At 39.3% G+C, this 6,120-nt stretch overlaps 1 protein-coding gene across 3 annotated transcripts in view; it reads right to left on the bottom strand.

Moving 5' to 3' along the window:
* adcy7 (adenylate cyclase 7) overlaps nt 1-6,120 on the bottom strand; it is a 211,624-nt gene that overhangs the window by 1,540 nt on the left and 203,964 nt on the right. The gene's annotated exons all lie outside the window — the stretch shown is intronic.

The following is a 6,120-nucleotide window of genomic DNA, read 5'->3' as shown; positions in this document are numbered from 1 at the left end:
AGTGATTGCAACACATGAGTTTAAAGTGCCATGTTTGGTTTGTAACACAAAGTACAAGTACAAAGGAAAGTAATATAAACATTTAAAAAACTATTATTTGTGTGCTGTAGTTGAGGGTTCAAACAATACAAAAATTCAATATACCGTATTTTTCAGACTATACGTCGCAGTTTTTTTTCATAGTTTGGCCGGGGGTGCGACTTATACTCCGGAGCGACTTGTGTGAAATTATTAACACATTACCGTTAAATATCAAAAATTATTTATCTCATTCGCGGAAGAGACGAAGAAAATGTCAGCAATCGTCACACACTCGTCAGCCAATAAGAATTTGGCGGGGGCGGGTCATGGCAGAAGTGCATTGTGGGTCATGGAATGCTAACTGCTATATGCTACTGCCGTAGCTATTAAAATGGATCATTTCATCGTTGGCGGTAACTTATAAAAACTGAGAAGGGCTGAACAAAAATGGCACCGAAAGGGAAATCATGTACTGCAGATTACAAGCTGGACGTAGTGAAATATGCAGCAGAAAACAAGAGGAAGCGGCGCATACCTTTGGAGTTGGCAGAGTTGTTTAGAAGCGACATCAAGGAAGAAGATTTCATGGGATTTATCAATTAAGAGTGACAGATTGTTTGGTAAACGTATAGCATGTTCTATATGTTATAGTTATTTGAATGACTCTTACCATAATATGTTACGTTAACATAGCAGGCACCTTCTCAGTTGGTTATTTATGCGTCATATAACGTACACTTATTCAGCCTGTCGTTCACTATTCTTCATTTATTTTAAATTGCCTTTCAAATATCTATTCTCGGTGTTGGATTTTATCAAATAAATTTCCCCCAAAAATGGGACTTATACTACAGTGCGACATATATATGTTTTTTTCCTTCTTTATTATGCATTTTTGGCCTGTGCGATGTATACCCCGGAGCGACTAATAACCTGAAAAATACGGTAGCTTACTTATACAAGCTACTTTACATATAAAACTTTACAGTTGATGTGGCTTAAATTATTTGTGTAAAGGCATCGACTGTTAAAAGATCAATTTTACAAGCATTATTTGGTCACTGTGTTATCGTGTGTTATACTATAACCAACTGCCACCACATTGTATGTACGATACAGTACAGGCCAAAAGTTTGGACACACCTCTCATTAAATGCTCTTTCTTTATTTCCATGACTATTTACATTGTAGATTGTCACTGAAGGCATTAAAACTATGAATGCACACGTGGAGTTATGTACTTAACAAAAAAATGGTGAAATAACTGAACACATGTTTTATATTCTAGCTTCTTCAAAATAGCCACCCTTTACTCTGATTACTTTTTCGTACACTCCTGGCATTCTCTCGATGAGCTTCAAGAGGTAGTCACCTGAAATGGTTTTCACTTCACAGGTGTGCTTGAAGCTCATCGAGAGAATACCAAGAGTGTGCAAAGCAGTAATCAGAGCAAAGGGTGGCTATTTTGATGAAACTAGAATATAAAACATGTATTCAGTTATTTCACTTTTGTAAAGTACTTAATAACTCCAAGTGTTCACTTATAGTTTTGATACCTTCAGTGACAATCTACAATGTAAATAGTCATGAAAATAAAGAAAACCCATTGAATGAGAAGGTGTGTCCAAACTTTTGTCCTGTACTGTATTTTAATAAAGAAAGCCTTTGACACAAATATTACAACCAAATAAAACCTCTGAACGACACATTTTATATGGATGCCTTAACACAATAAATGACCCACTAATACAACTAAAGCAATTTAATCTCCTTATGCCTTACCACAAAGAATTCAATACCTTCAAACTATATACATTATTTTTATACAAAAAACAGTTGATGCCTTAACACAAATAATACAAGTCACAAAAACAAGTAACACCTCTAAAATATATTTTAACATCTAATGCCATACTACAAATAACGTCTTCAAAAATAAATGTTTTAAAAGTCTATGCTTTACTGTTGGTAAATTAAACACACAACGTAACATAATTTTTTCATTTGGTGGCATTTTATATATCATTACATGTTGAAAATACATATAGTTTGGAATTATTATTTGTGGTAATGCATCAAGTGTTGAAAATGTTTTGCAGATATTTGTGGGAAGGCTTCAGCTGTTAAACATACTTTGGAGGTGTTATTTGTGTTCGAGCATTATATATAGTATTTAGGTATTATTTGTGGTAGGTAATGCATCAGCTGTTGAAAATATTTTGCCGGTATTATTTGTGTTAATGCATCAACTGTTGAAAATGTTTGGAAGCATCAAACTCCATCCATCCATCCATCATCTTCCGCTTATCCGAGGTCGGGTCGCGGGGGCAGCAGCCTAAGCAGGGAAGCCCAGACTTCCCTATCTCCAGCCACTTCGTCTAGCTCTCCCCGGGGGATCCCGAGGCGTTCCCAGGCCAGCCGGGAGACATAGTCTTTCCAACGTGTCCTGGGTCTTCATCAAACCTAGCATCAAACTTAGAAATACAATTTGGAGGTACACTATATTGCCAAAAGTATTTGGCCACCTTCCTTGTCTCACATATGAACTTGAAGTGCCATCTCATTCCTAACCAATAGGGTTCAATATGATGTCGGTCCACCTTTTACAGCTTCAACTCTTCTGGGAAGGCTGTCCACAAGGTTGCGGAGTGTGTTTATAGGAATTTTCCACCATTCTTCCAAAGCGCATTGGTGAGGTCACTCAACTGATGTTGGTCGAGAAGGCCTGGCCTCTCAGTGTCCGTTCTAATTCATTCCAAAGGTGTTCTATTGGGTTCATGTCAGGACTCTGTGCAGGCCAGTCAAGTTCATCCACACCAGACTCTCTCATACAGTGGGGCAAAAAAGTATTTAGTGAGCCACCGATTGTGCAAGTTCTCCCACTTAAAATGGTGACAGAGCTCGGTAATTTTCATCATAGGTACACTTCAACTGTGAGAGAAAGAATGTGAGAAAAAAAAACAGGAATTCACATTGTAGGAATTTTAAAGAATTTATTTGTAAATTATGGTGGAAAATAAGTATTTGGTCACTTCAAACATGTAAGATCTCTGGTTCTCACAGACCTGTAACTTCTTCTTTAAGAAGCTCTTCTGTCCTCCACACGTTACCTGTATTAATGGCACTTGTTTGAACTCGTTATCTGTATGAAAGACACCTGTCCACAGCCTCAAACAGTCAGACTCCAAACTCCACTATGGCCAAGACTAAAGAGCTGTCGAAGGACAACAGGAAAATAATTGTAGACCTGCACCAGAAGAGTGAATCTACAATAGGCAAGCAGCTTGGTGCGAAAAAATCAACTGTGGGAGCAGTTATCAGTAAATGGAAGACATACAAGACCACTGATAATCTCCCTCGATCTGGGGCTCCACGCAAGATCTCATCCCGTGGGGTCAAAATGATCATGAGAACAGTGAGAAAAAATCCCAGAACCACACGGGGGGACCTGGTGAATGACCTGCAGAGAGCTGGGACCAAAGTAACAAAGGTTACCATCAGTGACACACTACGCCGACAGGGAATCAAATCCTGCTGTGCCAGACATGTCTCCCTGCTTAAGCCAGTGCATGTCCAGGCCCGTCTGAAGTTTGCAAGAGAGCACATGGGAGAATGTCATGTGGTCAGATGAAACCAAAATAGAACTTTTTGGTATAAATTCAACTTGTGGTGTTTGGAGGAAGAAGAATACTGAGTTGCATCCCAAGAACACCATACCTACTGTGAAGCATGGGGGCGGAAACATCATGCTTTGGGGCTGTTTCTCTGCTAAGGTGACAGGACGATTGATCCGTGTTAAGGAAAGAATGAATGGGGCCATGTATCGTGAGATTTTAAGCCAAAACCTCCTTCCATCAGTGAGAGCTTTGAATGGTTGACCAAATACTTATTTTCCACCATAATTTACAAATACATTCTTTAAAATTCCTACAATGTGAATTCCTGGATTTATTTATTTTTTTTACATTCTGTCTCACAGTTGAAGTGTACCTATGATGAAAATTACAGACCTCTGTCAACATTTTAAGTGGGAGAAATTGCACAATCGGTGGCTGACTAAATACTTTTTTGCCCCCCTCTACATGTCTTTATGGACCTTGGTTTGTGCAGTCATGTTGGAAGAGGAATGGGCCCGCTCCAAACTGTTCCCACAGGGTTGGGAGCATAGAAATGTCCAAAATGTTTTGGTATCCCGGAGCATTCAAAGTTCATTTCATTGGAACTAAGGGGCCAAGCCCAACTCCTGAAAAACAACCCCACACTATAATTCCTCCGCCACCAAATTTCACACTCGGCACAATGTAGTCCGAAATGTACCGTTCCCCTGGCAACCTCCAAACCCAGACTCATCCATCAGATTGCCAGATGGAAAAGTGTGATCCATCACTCCAGAGAACATGTCTCCACTGCTCTAGAGTCCAGTGGCGACTTGCTTTACACCACTGCATCCGACGCTTTGCATTGGACTTGGTGATGTACGCCTTAGATGCAGCTGCTCGGCCATGGAAACCCATTCCATGAAGCTCTCTGCGTACTGTACGTGGGCTATTTGGAAAGTCACATGAAGTTTGGATCTCTGTAGCAACTGACTGTGCAGAAAGTTGGCGACCTCTCTGCACTATGCGATCCAGCATCCGCTGACCCCTATCTGTCAGTTGGCTGAGTTGCTGTTGTTCCCAAACTCTTCTATTTTTTCATACAGTAATAATGCCGAAAGTTAACTTTGGAATATTTCGGTGCGAGGAAATTTCACGACTGGATTTGTTGCACAGGTGGCATCCTATGACAGTTCCACGCTGGAAATCACTGAGCTCCTGAGAGCGACCCATTCTTTCACAGATGTTTGTAGAAACAGTCTCCATGCCTAAGTGCTTGATTGTATACACTTGTGGCCAGGCCAAGTGATTAGGATACCTGATTCTGATCATTTGGATGGGTGGCCAAATACTTTTGGCAATATGGTGTATATAAAATGTGTTTATATACACACACACACAATGTAGGTGTTTTATTTGAGTATATAATAAAATTTGATTGGGTCAACCATTGAAAATATTTTAGAGAAATTATTTGTGTTAAGGTTTTGTTTGTGATAATGCAAACATTTTTAAACATATGGGACGGCGTGGCGCAGTGGTAGAGTGGCCGTGCACAACCCGAGGGTCCCTGGTTCAATCCCCACCTAGTACCAACCTCGTCACATCCGTTGTGTCCTGAGCAAGACACTTCACCCTTGCTCCTGATGGGTGCTGGTTAGCGCCTTGCATGGCAGCTCCCTCCATCAGTGTGTGAATGTGTGTGTGAATGGGTGAATGTGGAATTAGTGTCAAAGCGCTTTGAGTACCTTGAAGGTAGAAAAGCGCTTTACAAGTACAACCCATTTATCATTTACATTGTTTAGAAGTATTACTGAGTAGAGCATAAAATGTTGAAAATATTTGAGGTTTATGTGTTAAGGCATCAGCTGTTACATACCCAGAGTATAGAAGCTATTACTTGTGTTAAAGACCATTGAATGCATCTTACTTCAAAATATAGAGTTTGGAGGTATTATCACTACACAAGGTATGAACTAAAAGTTTAGAGATATTTGTGTTGCAGCATCAATTTGTTAAATGTATTTAAGAATGTTTTTAATGTATTATTTGTATCAGATTCTTTTGTGTGATTTGTATTAAAGCAACAAGTGGTAATACAAAACCCATATCAATCCTTTATTGAGGTTAGGGCAACTAAAATAATTGGGTAGTTTTTGCTGGTTATTTGTGTTAATTTTATTTCCATTGGAAATGTCGCTTTTGTAAATAGATATTATTTTAGTTCAGTTTTTTTCAATATCAAAACCTGTACTTTTGTTGTACAGTTTCTGTTTGGCGCGGTATCAAATGAGTTCACTGAGTATGAATAATGTGTCTGGTCACAGTCAGAGAGAAAAAAGAAGAAGAAACCTTGGACAGACTCGCCTCACCAGGAACATAAAGCCCAAGTGTTGGATAAGAAGACAAATGTTAGGTTGCCATGGCGCCGCTTTTTAAAAGCAGCCAGATCAAACATAAAAAGAGGTAGTATTGATATATGATAATAATAATAAGACGGGGC

The sequence above is a fragment of the Nerophis ophidion genome, linkage group LG02 (genome assembly GCF_033978795.1).
Source record: "Nerophis ophidion isolate RoL-2023_Sa linkage group LG02, RoL_Noph_v1.0, whole genome shotgun sequence".
In the NCBI taxonomy this organism is placed as follows: domain Eukaryota; kingdom Metazoa; phylum Chordata; class Actinopteri; order Syngnathiformes; family Syngnathidae; genus Nerophis; species Nerophis ophidion.
The sequence above is the reverse complement of the archived record's forward strand: the minus strand, read 5'-3'. Positions and strand labels throughout refer to the sequence as shown.